The sequence below is a fragment of the Lissotriton helveticus genome, chromosome 5_1, assembly GCF_964261635.1.
Source record: "Lissotriton helveticus chromosome 5_1, aLisHel1.1, whole genome shotgun sequence".
Lineage (NCBI taxonomy): Eukaryota > Metazoa > Chordata > Amphibia > Caudata > Salamandridae > Lissotriton > Lissotriton helveticus.
Genome location: NC_136065.1, coordinates 1,272,120,389 through 1,272,136,498, shown reverse-complemented (window position 1 = coordinate 1,272,136,498; position 16,110 = coordinate 1,272,120,389).

Genomic DNA, 16,110 nt, shown 5'->3' with positions numbered 1-16,110 from the left:
TATATATATATATATATATATATATATATATATATATATATATATCCTTAAACGATCTTTTAGTATAGCAAAAGATGCTCAGACACCTTCCTTCTGCAAAAAGCGATTTATTGCGGCAACAAACAACGCGTTTCGGCGGTTAAGCGGGTAATCCTCAAATTACTTTCCGTAAAAGCAGATCACTCAAAGATGAACTAAGCCACAACTATGTGACAGAGACTAACAGAAAGACTCAACAAACTCAGAGAGGGTTCAAATGTTGTAACAGATGCAAAGCCTGTAGGAACAGCGTCAATTGTGAAAAATTGGCAATTCCGAACATGGGTAAGGAATTTGAGATTAGAAAACATCTAACCTGTAACACCACACATTGTGTATATCTCCTGATTTGCCCATGTAACAAATGGTACGTGGGGAGTACAAAACACGAGGCCAAAAAGAGGGTTCTTGAACATCGCCAAGCTATTGTAAATAACAACAAACTATACCCAATAGCTAGACACTTTGGCACACACCACTATCAAGATGTAACTGGATTACGTATGGTTGTAATTGATTCTGTTGACATGGGTATTAGGGGAGGAGATCGAGAACTGTCCTTACGCAAACTGGAATCATTATATATCATCGAATTTAACAGCATTGCACCTCATGGTTTGAATGTTACTGAGGAATTGGCAGTACACCTTCATTGATATGTAATATATGAACAGTATCTGAAACAGTATCACAGTCATGGTGCTTAGTAATTTTAATCCTTTTATTCTTATAGGTGCTGTGAGGGAGTAGAATATTATGGCCACTGGTTGTGCAGACATATGGTGAAGCACCTTTGGTGATAACGTGTACCTTGTCATTAAGATCATGTTTCATAAATCACATTGATTCAGCCCACTTGGGCAGAACCACTTGACATTGTACATATAAGAGGATGTTCTGCTATTCCAGACGACACGGATATGAACTGGACATGGCAACATGAATGGCACACATTTTTGTGATTGTTTGGACAGATCCAATGCATGTCTATTCTTTTGACAACACTCATGAACTTCAAGCCCACTGTGGCATAATGAACATTGGACTTAAGTGCATTGTACCAACCTAAATGATTTGCTTAGGTTCACAACTGTCATGGAAGGCTAGGTTGGATTGTAAAAGCAACTATATTTGTAAAGATGCGTTCCAGTTGCTGATAAAGGAGGTCTTCACATTATATAAGGGTTGATTCAACTTTGGAAATTGCGCGCTGACAATTACAACAGTAATTATGTTGAAACGCGTTGTTTGTTGCCGCAATAAATCGCTTTTTGCAGAAGGAAGGTGTCCGAGCATCTTTTGCTATACTAAAAGATCGTTTAAGGACGTGTTTGGAATTCCGGTATCCAGGCTCGGACCGCCCGACGACAGCTTCATAACTTTACCGGGGATTGTGGAGAGAAAGTAGTCATAGCTATGGTGATAAAATCTTGCTTCCCGGCTGAATGGAAAGCTCTTGACTTACCAGCATGTGAGAGCGCCTCTTTTAAGGTAGCTTTCAGTCATCAGTTTACTCTTAGCGGTTTGCTCATTTACCGCCCGCCAGGGAATGATACAGTCTTTAAGACTGCTCTTGTTGATGTGGTTAGCTCTTTAGCTTCAAGATGTGCTAATTTCAACATCGTAGGCGACCTCAATATTCATCTTGACCAGAGGTCATTAGCACCTATTAATACCTTCCTAGCGGACCTTGAAGCCATGCAACTGAACCAACTTGTCACCTTGCCCACCCATATAGGAGGTCACATTCTTGACCCCTTCTTTACTACACTGGAGCGAGCTACGGCTTCCGATCCGATGGTGGTAGGTTGGACTGATCATCTGTTGGTTAAAGTTTCATGCCCTATAGCTGACCCTCAATTCAAACCTGTGGACAGACTGATCCTTAAAAGAAATTGGCATAAGCTCAAATTGGAGGAGTTCTCTAAGATCTTGGAGGTGCAGCCCCTAGGCATTTTGTTGAATGTGGAACAAGGATATGAGCAATTCTGTAATTGGGTCTTAGCCGCCCTTGATTCTCTCATACCGATGCGCTGGTCGAAATGTCATGCGAAAGTTCCCAGCCCTTGGTATAATGACATTCTTGCCGAGCTTAAGAGAACGTGCCGGCGAGCTGAGAGGGCGTGGAGGAAATCTTTTGATCCTACCCTGAAATCTTTGTACTTTGCCCAGCTTAAGGTCTACCACAGGACAATCTGCCAAACCCGGGCCGCATACTACGCCTCCGAGTTCCAGAACTGCCCCAATCCATCTAAATTAATCTTTAAGGTTCTTAAAGACCTTACGGGAAAACGGGCCACCTCGGTGGAAATCTGCACGGAATCTCACTGTGAAAGCCTGGCATCCTTTTTCGTGGAGAAAGTGCAAGCAATCTATCGAGGATTTACTTCATCTGTGCCTGGTACTGAGCAAACGGGTATGACGGCTACGGTCGTTGAAACCCTGTCTTTCCTGCCAGTAATGTTTGAGGATGGCTTTTGATACTCTGAGCCTCAAAATTAAATCTGGATCTCCATTAGATCCGTTGAGGCCAGAGCTATTCAAAATCCTTCCCCCCGATGTCGTGAGCCTGTATTAGATCTGATTAATTTATCGCTTACTTCGGGGGTGGTCCCCTCTTCCTGGAAGCAGGCAGTGGTCAGCCCAATTTTAAAGAAGCCTAATTTGGACCCCCTATTACCAGAAAACTATCGTCTTATCTCCCTTCTGCCCTGGCCCGCTAAGGTTACTGAGGCACATGTGAATTCCATTCTGTCTGCCCATCTTTCTCGTAATAACATTCTAGACGAGACTCAGAATGGTTTTCGGGCACAGCACAGCACCGAAACAGCACTGCTCTTTATGATCGAGCATTTGCGAACGGTGCTAGATGCTGGCCAAACAGCGGCGCTCCTTTTGTTAGATCTGAGCGCCGCGTTTGATACGGTGTCTCACGACATCCTGATGCGGCGGTTGGAGGAAGTGGGAATTGAGGCGTCCGCTCTCCAATGGTTTCGCTCTTTCCTCTCGGACCGGTTTTTTAAAGTGGCTATTCCACCTGGTCAGTCCTCGTTCCATCCGCTGGGGCTGGGGGTTCCGCAGGGTTCTGCGTTGAGCCCCACCCTGTTCAACCTATATGTGAAACCGCTGGCTGCAGTCGTCAGGCAATGTGGCCTTACCATGACATCGTATGCCGACGACACGCAGCTGGCGGTGACACTTAGCGGTGATCCTGAGGTGAACGCTCCCATATTCCGTGCTGGACTCATAGCCGTGGCAAATTGGATGCGAGCAAACTGTTTGCAGCTAAACGCCAAAAAAACCGAGGTCCTGATCTTAGGTAAACAGGCGGAGCTTTGGGGAGATCATTGGTGGCCTCCAGAATTGGGGGTGACTCCCATCCCAGCTGCCGAAGTTAAGAACTTGGGGATTTGGCTGGACTCCACACTTTCCTTCACCAGCCATACGAAGAAGGTGGCAGCTACCTGTTATGGTATACTGCGAGGGCTGAGACCGGTCCTTAAATTCTTCGATCCCCCTACTCGACAACTGGTGGTCCAAGCCTCCATTCTTTCGCGGCTGGACTATGGGAGTGCGCTGCTGCTTGGAGTGAATCAGGCAGAGGCAACTAGACTGCAAAGGGTGCAGAATGCCGCGGCACGCGCCATTGTTGGCCTCCCTAGATGGTGTTCTGTCTCGGCAGTCTTGATTTCTCTCCACTGGCTGCCGGTCAGACAGAGAATCAAATTTAAGGCCCTCTGCCTGACATTTAAAATCCTGAAGCTCTCCTCTCCTCCAGCCCTCGCTAAGCTTGTCTCCCCCTATGTTCCTACGCGGTCCCTCAGATCGGAATCTCTCCATCTGGCGGTTAATACACGGTTTAGACTTAGTAGGATGGGAGGTCGCTCTTTTCAAGTATTAGCGGCAGGATTGTGGAATTCTCTCCCCGTCCACATTCGAGCCTTGAATAGTCTCACTTCTTTTAGGCGCGCCATAAAAACATTTTTGTTTCCAACTGCTGAATGATCCCCTTTTGTCCTCTAATCAGTCCTTTTTAGCACCGATTTGTTATGTTGTGGTACCTGATCAGGCGCCGGGACGCCCCTTGGCTGGGGCAGCTGCGCGCCTTATAATTTTTTTTAACATAACATAACATAACATAACGTTTGGAAGTTTGAAGCTGACCCCCTAAAGCTACGGGAAGTGGAGTGACGAACAAAGATTGTGTTCGTGAACACGGCATCTGTTGAACGCCGCGGACTACGACGGTCACAGTATCAAGACTCCATAGTAATCCCAAAGGGAGAAAATGCCCAGTGACAACACATCTTCGCGCAGAGCAGGTGAGCCGTTTTCCCGTGGTGTACATCGAACCCAGAGGCAGTGTGGTTTCTACCTGCTAAGTGGGCTCCAGGAGGCTAACCGCTCTATTACCGAGTAGTGGACTGACGAGCTAAAGGGGCAGGGAGCTGGATGGTAGTGTGAGCGGGCTCGATCATTATCCGGCATTCCCGACTGCAAAATAGCAAAGATTATAACGATGGCGGCAAGTGCGTTAGAGTCTCGAAGGAAGCAGACTGCTGATAAACTGTTTTTTGCTCAAAACACGGTGGACCAGAGTACTACCGTCAACAACACAAGCATAACGGAAGAAATTAAAACACAAGCACTCTTCAGTACTTTGGAGAAATTGTATAAAAAGGAATTAAACAAATGGTGGGAGGCTGAATCCCTCCAGAGATATATTGAAGTGAAGAGGGTTCCGAGAGGCTTACGAATCTATACGATTCCGACATATGAAGACCCGGATGTTGAAATGTTTGAGGAATGGTCCAATAATTCTACAGCATGCTCGCTAACAATAATGCGTATTTTGGTTAAATATGTAATTAGAGACAGAGCCAAAATACTAACTGAGATCGATAAAATTTTGGACCAACTCAGTCAACTGGTGACCAAAGAGAGCCTGGATGAGTTCATGAAAAATATCACTGTGAAAATGGATAAACTAGAAGCAGAAATCACCGCCAAAAAACAGAGAAATTTTTTACGTGATTTCAAAGACTATGATTCGGGACGCACTCTTACTTTTCACAGAAAATACGATCATCTGTTTGACAAAAACCAGGGAGGGGGCAAAATAAGAACAGTTGTCCCCCTACCTATAGTGGAAGAAAGTGAAAGTGATGTCTCCGATGACAACCTCTCTGACATCTCACTAACCCTGGCCAATCAAGAAACAACACCTGATTCACAGAAAATTAAGAAGAATTTTTTGTTACAATTCCAAATGATAAATCAAACTCGGACAGAGGGGCAAGAGCAGGGGGCACAAAGGGGCAGAGGACGAGGAGGCAGAGGAAAAATGAGAGGAACAGGAAAGCCAAAACTAAGAGAAAAAAACGTTCAATCGGCCCCAATGGGAGTGGAAACACGGGGCAAAAAACAGCTTCAAAAGACAATATGACTGTAGTCAACCTCTCAAAACGGACTCTGACACCTGATGAAATTGATGTGCTCTCGTTGGGCCTTTCCTTTTGCCCCACCAGTAATATGAATTTTGCACGCACCCGAGTGGATTTGTTCTTTTTCTCAAGAAAATTGAAACAGAAGAAATGGTTTAATACTAAACCTAGAGGAAATACAACTGGTGATGGACTGAATACTGTGAGTAACCTCAACACTGATGATTTAAATATCTGTGATCTAATGCTTAATGACACGCAACAACCATTAACTGAACTAGATATGAACAGCTGGAGATTTGAGACTGATGTAAATCCGGGGAGTAAATTTAAACCCAAGTCTGTCTTTCTCCCAAATGTTCAATGTGAGGCAATAGACATATTTGAAAAAGGTGTTCTTTCTGATTTGCACAAATTAAGATCTATCAAAACACCTGTGCAACACAAGAACCTTACCACCCCCCAGATTATTGCCATTGAGAATCTGAAAGCTGATAATAACATTGTCATACGACAATCAGATAAAGGGGGGAATGTTGTTGTGCTAAGCAAAGAAATGTACTTGGGAGAAGGGATGCGACAATTACAGGATGCTACATGCTATCAAAAATCTGAGAGGGCAGATACACTTAGATCTAACATTATATATCGAGAAATGCTAGTCGAGTGGCGTGAGAAAGGACTGCTTGAGTGGGAGGATTTTTACTATCTTTATTGTCCACACCCCCGCATTCCGGTTCTCTATCTGTTGCCCAAGCTGCACAAGAACTATCAGAATCCACCAGGGAGACCGATTGTCTCATCAATGGGCTCTCTTCTCGAAAATACATTGAGATTTATTGACTACTTTCTCAGACCGTATGTTGTAGCACTTCCCTCGTATCTTAGGGATACCACTCATTTTCTCACCTGTATACAGGGCATACATTGGGAAGAAGACTTTGTCTTCATCACCCTAGACGTTGGTAGCTTATATACTGCTATTAGGCACCAACCAGGGATCAATGCGATCAGACATTTTTTGAAAACTCGGTCTATTTCTTTGCTGGACCATTCCAACATGATTGTACAAATGATTGAATTCTGTCTGACAAATAATTTTTTTGTCTTCGATGGAACCATATATAGACAGTCACAGGGCACCGGGATGGGCACCTCCTTCGCCCCCAGCTACGCGAATTTATTCATGGGCTGGTGGGAGGAGCAGGTGGCCGCACCTATGGAAGAATTTAACACCAGAGTTGCCCTGTGGCTACGCTATATCGATGAAATTTTTGTCATCTGGAAAGGATCAGAACAATCAGCTGGCGAGTTTGTGGGGAAACTCAATGATAATGATTTGAATTTAAGATTCAGTGCGGATATCAGTAAGACCTCAATTGAATTTTTAGATATCTCTGTATGCATTGTGAACCACAACATTGAAACCAGTTTACACCGTAAAAGTACTGCTGGCAACAGCATTCTTAGAGCTAACAGTTCACATCCATGTAATCTGGTACAAAGCATCCCCTATGGGGAACTATTACGTGCTAGAAGAAACTGCAGCTCTACTGCAACATTTTAACTAGAGAAACTCACTATGTGTAGAAGATTTAGGGAACGTGGCTATGGCGAAAAAACAATCTCTGAAGCCTGTAAAAGGGTTGATGAACTTGAAAGAAACGATCGGCTTTTCCCTGTAAAAGACACCAAAACACAGGATACAGTAAGATTCATCACCACATACTGTGGACAAGCTTACAACATTCGCCAAATTTTTCAAAAACATTGGCATGTCCTCTTAAGTGAGGAACATTTGAGAACAGATCTCGGAAGTAATCCTCAAATTACTTTCCGTAAAAGCAGATCACTCAAAGATGAACTAAGCCACAACTATGTGACAGAGACTAACATAAAGACTCAACAAACTCAGAGAGGGATCAAATGTTGTAACAGATGCAAAGCCTGTAGGAAAAGCGTCAATTGTGAAAAATTGGCAATTCCGAACATGGGTAAGGAATTTGAGATTAGAAAACATCTAACCTGTAACACCACACATTGTGTATATCTCCTGATTTGCCCATGTAACAAATGGTACGTGGGGAGTACAAAACACGAGGCCAAAAAGAGGGTTCTTGAACATCGCCGAGCTATTGTAAATAACAACAAACTATACCCAATAGCTAGACACTTTGGCACACACCACTATCAAGATGTAACTGGATTACGTATGGTTGTAATTGATTCTGTTGACATGGGTATTAGGGGAGGAGATCGAGAACTGTCCTTACGCAAACTGGAATCATTATATATCATCGAATTTAACAGCATTGCACCTCATGGTTTGAATGTTACTGAGGAATTGGCAGTACACCTTCATTGATATGTAATATATGAGCAGTATCTGAAACAGTATCACAGTAATGGTGCTTAGTAATTTTAATCCTTTTATTCTTATAGGTGCTGTGAGGGAGTAGAATATTATGGCCACTGGTTGTGCAGACATATGGTGAAGCACCTTTGGTGATAACGTGTACATTGTCATTAAGATCATGTTTCATAAATTACATTGATTCAGCCCACTTGGGCAGAACCACTTGACATTGTACATATAAGAGGATGTTCTGCTATTCCGGACGACACGGATATGAACTGGACATGGCAACGTGAATGGCACACCTTTTTGTGATTGTTTGGACAGATCCAAGGCATGTCTATTCTTTTGACAACACTCATGAACTTCAAGCCCACTGTGGCATAATGAACATTGGACTTAAGTGCATTGTACCAACCTAAATGATTTGCTTAGGTTCACAACTGTCATGGAAGGCTAGGTTGGATTGTAAAAGCAACTATATTTGTAAAGATGGGTGCCAGTTGCCGATAAAGGAGGTCTTCACATTATATAAGGGTTGATTCAACTTTGGAAATTGCGCGCTGACAATTACAACAGTAATTATGTTGAAAAATTGAAAAGTGTTTAGCCCACTGGGGCACTATGATTTGTGAACTGTAACTCTTTCATTGGTCAACATTATTTGTTCCTATGTGTTTCACCCTTCAAAATGGCCGATATGTTTACCTACACAAAACACAGCACTTATTCGATTGTCCTATGTCTATGTTTATCAATTGTGTACATCGTTTGATTTAAATTTGATTATGTGCACAGAGGCTCTCGAAAGTGATCAAGGCTTAACCGCCGAAACGCGTTGTTTGTTGCCGCAATAAATCGCTTTTTGCAGAAGGAAGGTGTCCAAGCATCTTTTGCTATACTAAAAGATCCTTTAAGGACGTGTTTGGATTTCCGGTATCCAGGTTAGGACCGCCCGACGACAGCCTCATAACTTTACCGGGGATTGTGGAGAGAATATATATATAACTTTGTTGTTGGATGTTTAGGCGGCCAGCCTGAGCCGCGGAGAAGCCCCGGTGTTACCTGCAACACTCCAGCGTTGACGTCACAGCCGCCACCGCATTTGGGACGAGTAGACGATTTGGTGCAGAAAACACGTGCCAGCGAGGTGTGTATGCCGCACATCATTCAACCCACTGGGGTGACATTTTGAACAAGGCACAGCCTGGTCGGCTCACTTGAGTGGAACAAAGGCACTACAATGTCCAGGAGGCCATGGGGTGGCCACGCCCACTGGGGCGGGACATTAAGAGATCTAAAGTGGGTGCCATAAAACTGAACCAGGTGTGCGATGTTTCCAGAGCCTTTGATAAAGTGTTCCTACAACACGAAACGCGTCAGGCGCTCACTGGACTGAATTCGAGTGCTGGGTGGTATTGCCTTCGCTGTACCTGCATTAAAGAAATTTGTGGCAGAAAACGTACTCGTTGTGAGGCGACTTCATTACAGGCAACTTTGTTGTTGGATGTTTAGGCGGCCAGCCTGAGCTGCGGAGAAGCCCCGGTGTAGCCTGCAACACTCCAGCGGTGATGTCACAGCCGCCACCGCATTTGGGACGAGTAGCCGATTTGGTGCAGAAAACACGTGCCAGCGAGGTGTGTATGCCGCACATCATTCAACCCACTGGGGTGACATTTTGAACAAGGCACAGCCTGGTCGGCTCACTTGAGTGGAACAAAGGCACTGCAATGTCCAGGAGGCCATGGGGTGGCCACGCCCACTGGGGCGGGACATTAAGAGATCTAAAGTGGGTGCCATAAAACTGAACCAGGTGTGCGATGTTTCCAGAGCCTTTGATAAAGTGTTCCTACAACACAAAACGCGTCAGGCGCTCACTGGACTGAATTCGAGTGCTGGGTGGTATTGCCTTCACTGTACCTGCATTAAAGAAATTTGTTGCAGAAAACTTACTCGTTGTGAGGCGACTTCATTACAGGCAACTTTGTTGTTGGATGTTTAGGCGGCCAGCCTGAGCCGCGGAGAAGCCCCGGTGTTGCCTGCAACACTCCAGCGGTGACGTCACAGCCGCCACCGCATTTGGGACGAGTAGCCGATTTGGTGCAGAAAACACGTGTCAGCGAGGTGTGTATGCCGCACATCATTCAACCCACTAGGGTGATATTTTGAACAAGGCACAGCCTGGTCGGCTCACTTGAGTGGAACAAAGGCACTGCAATGTCCAGGAGGCCATGGGGTGGCCACGCCCACTGGGGCGAGACATTAAGAGATCTAAAGTGGGTGCCATAAAACTGAACCAGGTGTGCGATGTTTCCAGAGCCTTTGATAAAGTGTTCCTACAACACGAAACGCGTCAGGCGCTCACTGGACTGAATTCGAGTGCTGGGTGGTATTGCCTTCGCTGTACCTGCATTAAAGAAATTTGTGGCAGAAAACGTACTCGTTGTGAGGCGACTTCATTACAGGCAACTTTGTTGTTGGATATATATATATATATATATATAAAAAAAGAAAAGCTTTTCTATTTTACCGCGGACACCAACGCGGTTGAAAGCACCCGCTAACAAGAGTGACTCGTTTTTCCTTGGTGTGAAAGGGAGCATGCATATATATATATATATATATTCACTGAAAAAACCATAGGTTATAGACCATATATAGTTAGGAATTAGCATTTACAAAACCTTATTTTACTCACACAAAACCATTGAAATTCCATATATAGTTAGTTGCACTAACTATATATTGCGCATCCGCAATCCACTGCTGATGATGTCACATATTACATCATTCATGACATGGTCAGTGACATCACTGATGACATCACTGATGACATCTCAAATGACATCACTGATGACAACATCCAGTGACTGTATGTTTCTGTAAAGTTAAAATATGTTTTACATATTGAAGAATGAGTAGATGTATAAGTGTCTGAATGAAGGTTTTAGTAGGTGCGTGGTTGACTGTATGAGTGAGTGATTAAATGCGTCCTACTGAATGCATAGGTTAGTGACTAAACTGTGTGAAAGTTTGCATCAGTATGTCTGTTGTTGTGCAAGCTGCTGCATGTGTTGATCAGTAGCTATATGAGTGGCTATATGGGTTATTGATTGGTTGGCCAAGTATTTGTATGGGAGACTGAGTGTGTGTGTGGCTGGTTGGGAGGTGTGTGACTCTGTGCAGATCAATGTGTACTTGTATCAGTGATTGTATAAGAGAGTAAGTATGTGTTAGTATATGTTTGAAAATGTAAGGTGCTCTATGTTTAACTGTATAGATTAGAAAATGGAGGTGTGATTGATTCTTTGCATGACTGACTAGGTGTGTGAGTAACTCCATGGATGAGCAACAGAGTGTAAATGTCTGTATAGGTGTATGAGTGCATATGATAGTGTTGTAAAGATGAGTGATTGTATGTATGAATGATTGTATGGATGAATGAGTGAATGTGTGTGTAGATGTAGGAATCAGTGAGTGCGTATGTAGTAACTAGTATTGGTGTGTCAATGGTTTCAAAAATTATACTCTGTATTTAACACTGGTTGTAACAGAGGTTATATTAAAATGTGAGGAGATGCATTGTATTGTCACATGAATGATATCATCAGTGATGTGGTCATTGATGTCAAATGAGATGTCATCAGTGATGTCATTTGAGATGTCATCAGTGATGTCATCAGTGATGTCACTGACCATGTCATGAATGATGTAATATGTGACATCATCAGCAGTGGATTGCGGATGCGCGATATATAGTTAGTGCAACTAACTATATATGGAATTTCAATGGTTTTGTGTGAGTAAAATAAGGTTTTGTAAATGCTAATTCCTAACTATATATGGTCTATAACCTATGGTTTTTTCAGTGAATTTTCAAGGTTTTGTAAATGCTAATTCCTAACTATATATGGTCTATAACCTATGGTTTTTTCAGTGAATTTCATTGGTTTTTTAACAGCTAATATCTGTAGCTGTAAAATGTATTCTTCTTTAAATCCAAAAATATATTTTATATGTTTATGAAGAATTTTTTTTTTAAATATTTTTTTTTCTTCGTTCCCGCTTCGCGAATCGGGAAGCTTCCCGTTAGCTGACCTTGATGCCGCGAAATAGACCGCGAGCCGGTAAACGTTTCTTTACCGCAAGTGCCGCGTTAGAAAACAACATCGTGACGCCTCCCGTCCGCATGACGTTTCACGTTGTCGCGTGATACGTCATATGACGTGCTACGTTAGCGAACTGGTACGCGAAGCGAGTCGCAAAGCGCAGGTTTCTGGAAGCAAACCGGGAGGCCCTGCAAAGCGCTTAACGTAAACACAGCAGGTCATGTGACTTGGTAATAACACTTTTCATTGGTTCATTTCACTTTTGGTTTCCTAATGATGTAAGACTAGGTCATATAATCTAAAATGAACACTTTTCATTGGTTGAGAACTCTTGTTTTTCCCAAATGATGAAAATCCCTCCTTCTTTCCTCACTCTGACTTTCATCATTGTGAGAGAAAGACCCTTTGTGATCACTGAGCAATGGCTTCTTTAGTAGCTTCAGCTGGTGCTTCCCCACCACCTCTACCACATCCAAGGAAGAGTGGACCACCTGCTCAAGTTATAATTCAGCAAGAAGAGGAAGAAGAGGAAGACGAGGAAGAGCAGGAAGAGAGGCAGTTTTTGCCTGAGGAGCCCAGGACGTCTCACCGGAAAGAAAACTTCATTTGGCAATTTTTTAAAATTCCCAAAGGTCAGAAAAAAGTAAATGCAAGATACGTAACTTGCCTTATATGTCAAGATAGACTGTCCAGAGGAACCGAGAAAAAATACAGTTTCGGAAACTACACAATGCATCGCCATATGACTAGGTGGCATCCTAACAACTACAGTGCTGCACAGTTTCGGAACGACCTAGATAATCTCCCTATTATGGCCAGAAGATCTGTTGTACCGGAAGTAACGGGACCAGAGGGCAGGGAGATGGTGCCAAATATACAAATGAGATTTGGTGAAGTAAAACACATCTGCGTATATTGCGATGGATTCATTTGCTACGGAGAAAGAAGCATCACTCTGATCAACAGAGCTATTGACTATCATATGCAAGTTTGTACGAAACGCCCAAAATAATAAATACTTTTTTTTTGTTTTGTTGCTCCTGTTGAGCCCTTTACAATGAATCGTTTTCATTGCCCCCTCCAAGAAAAACCCAAAAAAATATAAAACTGTTCAGAAAAATTCAAAAAAAGTAAAAAAATGTTCCGAAAAATAATAAAAAAAATATAAAACAACAAAAACAATAAAAAAAAAAGTTCTTTTCAGAACTACCTCCCCGTTATAAAAAAATTGGTACAATATTTGGAACTGTGCCAACCTCTATTTCTCTTAGTTCGCTTCCCAGTTCGCTCGCCGGTACGCGAACCGGAAGCGAACCAAAAACAGTAAGTATAAGGGAAGGAAACAGACACTTATGTTAAAAGAAAGACAGCTATAGGGGAGTAAACTAGAGATACTATTACCCGTAATCCACTGCTGATGATGTCACATATTACATCATTCATGACATGCTCAGTGACATCATCAGCAGAGGATTGCGGCTTTTTTGGCAACGTGCCTTATCCACGGTTTAATAACGCTGCCTTTTGCTTTATATAAGTTTTCAAATTGTATGAAATATATACCAATAGGTCGTTATGAACCTTTAGGTAGTGCTTTTCTTCATGAGGTCTGGTCGCTTCCATACACATACAGATGTTTCAAAGATGATCAAGAAGTTTATCTGAATGGAGAGGAATGCACTGAGACGCCAGATCATTCACTAATGTGTAGGCACATACAGTTACACGGTTCATGCAACAAACACCGACCAAATATGGCTTGCGTGTTGCAAGGCACGCCAGTTCCTGCTATCATCCCCACGTTCAAATTGTTGGAAAATGGTAGTTATTTGATGCTCAATAATGAAGATTGTTCTGGGTTAATTAAAAGTATTCCTTTTATCGTAACAGTAAGTGAACGGGTTATTTGCTGCAGAAATGTTCTATTTCCTCCCACACATGAACATAGGGAGTTTTCAATCTGGCCACAAATACCAACCTTGGGAGCAGATTTCAACGGCATGGCAAGAATAAGAGCTCTTTTGTCTCAGAGAGAGGTGGCCTTGAGCTCGGCCCGTGAAACTTTCGTGCTTCACATAGCGAACACCCGTACAGAGGTGCAGACCCTTTTCAATTCAGATTTGCCTTTCAATTTCAGCAAGATGGTTCGGACTATCTTTAACGCATCCTCCACAAAGGCCCTGGCGCACTTTTTTAAAGTTGTTACCAGTGGTCTCGTGACTTCATTTGAGAAAATCTTTGGAGTCATCCCTGCTTTCTTTCATTCTATTTTCTCCACTCTGCTTCGTGGATTGCCATTTTTACTTGCATTACCAGCGGACGCTCTTGTGCTTTTTTACATTTTTAAATATGGATGTCCCTCCTATGCAACCTCCCGCCCTGCAGCTGCTGACACTGTTCCGCAATCTCATGCTAGAATATTATGGCACAATGCCGTTGGCGATATTAAGCACGGCATATGGATTATCTTTTCGATTCTCCTACTTCACCTATGTCCAGCCTGTATTTCACTGCCTGACCTGTGATTTCGATTGGGCCATTGATTTGTGTCTCTGCGGACCGGTTTCTCCTGACGTCGACTTTAATCAGCTGATGACTCCTATCATTACTCACGAGTTGGTTTGTCCTGGCGAAAGGATTATGGCTGTGGCATTGATGCATGGACTAATTGGTCCCTGGAATTTACTGGCGGCAGCACAGTCTTTCTTGGAACAGAGCTTTCTTGAAAACCCACCGAGCTGTCCTCTGATGGTGATAGAGGATCCGGTGCTGGGAGAGCACGTATGTTCTTTTCCGCTTTTAAATTGGATGGCTGAACTGTTTTCGGATGAAGACGGTGACTTCCTATTGGAGGCTGTTGCAGCTTATTTTGCATACACAGTTATGTCATAGACCTTTTTCATGTTTGATATGCTGAGTACTAGCATTTCATTGACAATTCATTGACTTATTTGTCAAGTTTTTATTATTTACCTTGCCTATTGGCTTAAGACTCGATAAAGTACTTGGCTGTTTTATTTTTCTTTAGCATTAAATTTTCCTAGTTTTTAATGCTTTACCTTGCGGACCGTCCACATATAAACTTGCAATCTGCTCTCATGAGATGGCACTTCTATTATCTTATTCAGTTCGTTTCCGGATCATGGGGAGGTGTCATCTAGGTCCTGGATATCTTTACACCGTGTTAAGTTAGCATGGGCTCATTACCGGTTTAAACGCCATTTTTCCTTTTTTGCAACTTCTGCACACGACACTTAGTTGTTGCTTTAGCTTTCAACCTAGTAGTTCATCGTGGTTTACATGAGAATAATATGTTATTGCTCTACTATCTGCTTTGCTTGTTAAACTATATCTGTACAGCGAGTGCTAAAGTTTCAAGAACAACACGATACAGAATTGTTATGAGGTCTGATCTCCACGACTTCATACTCATAACATAAGTGCAACTTCTGCCAATTCTGGGCATGAGGCGGGTTTTATATTGCTTTGCCGAACACACATACACAACACTTGATGCGGTTCACATGAAGAGAGAGCTGGTGTATGCTGATGTGATTCCTTCAAATCTAAGACACTAAAGTATGGGCACGCCCTAAACCAACACAAAGAGACCTTCTTAGCAAATAATATAATATGTGTATTAGGGAGGGTGAGATATAAGCAGCCGCGGGCCGTGGAGGGAGTTACGGTGAGGCAGGGAGGCGGGGAGTGGGAGAAGCAGGGTGGAGCCCTCTCCACCCTGCCCCTCCCCCTCCCTGCCTCCCTGCCCCACCGTAACTCCCTCCACGGCCCGCGGCTGCTTATAAGTGTTGCTAACTCTTATTCATTTACAGCATGTTAACATACTATCACCATTCGCTTTTTATGTACTAGTAACTATGCTGGTAATTTTGCTACTGATAATATGTGTACTTGTATTCTCCACCCTGCTTCTCCCCCTCCCCGCCTCCCTGCCTCACCGTAACTCCCTCCACGGCCCGCGGCTGCTTATAAGTGTTGCTAACTCTTATTCATTTACAGCATGTTAACATACTATCACCATTCGCTTTTTATGTACTAGAAACTATGCTGGTAATTTTGCTACTGATAATATGTGTACTTGTATTATCTAAGATACTACGCCTGAGAAGACGGCATTAGTAAATAAACATTTCAAATACAC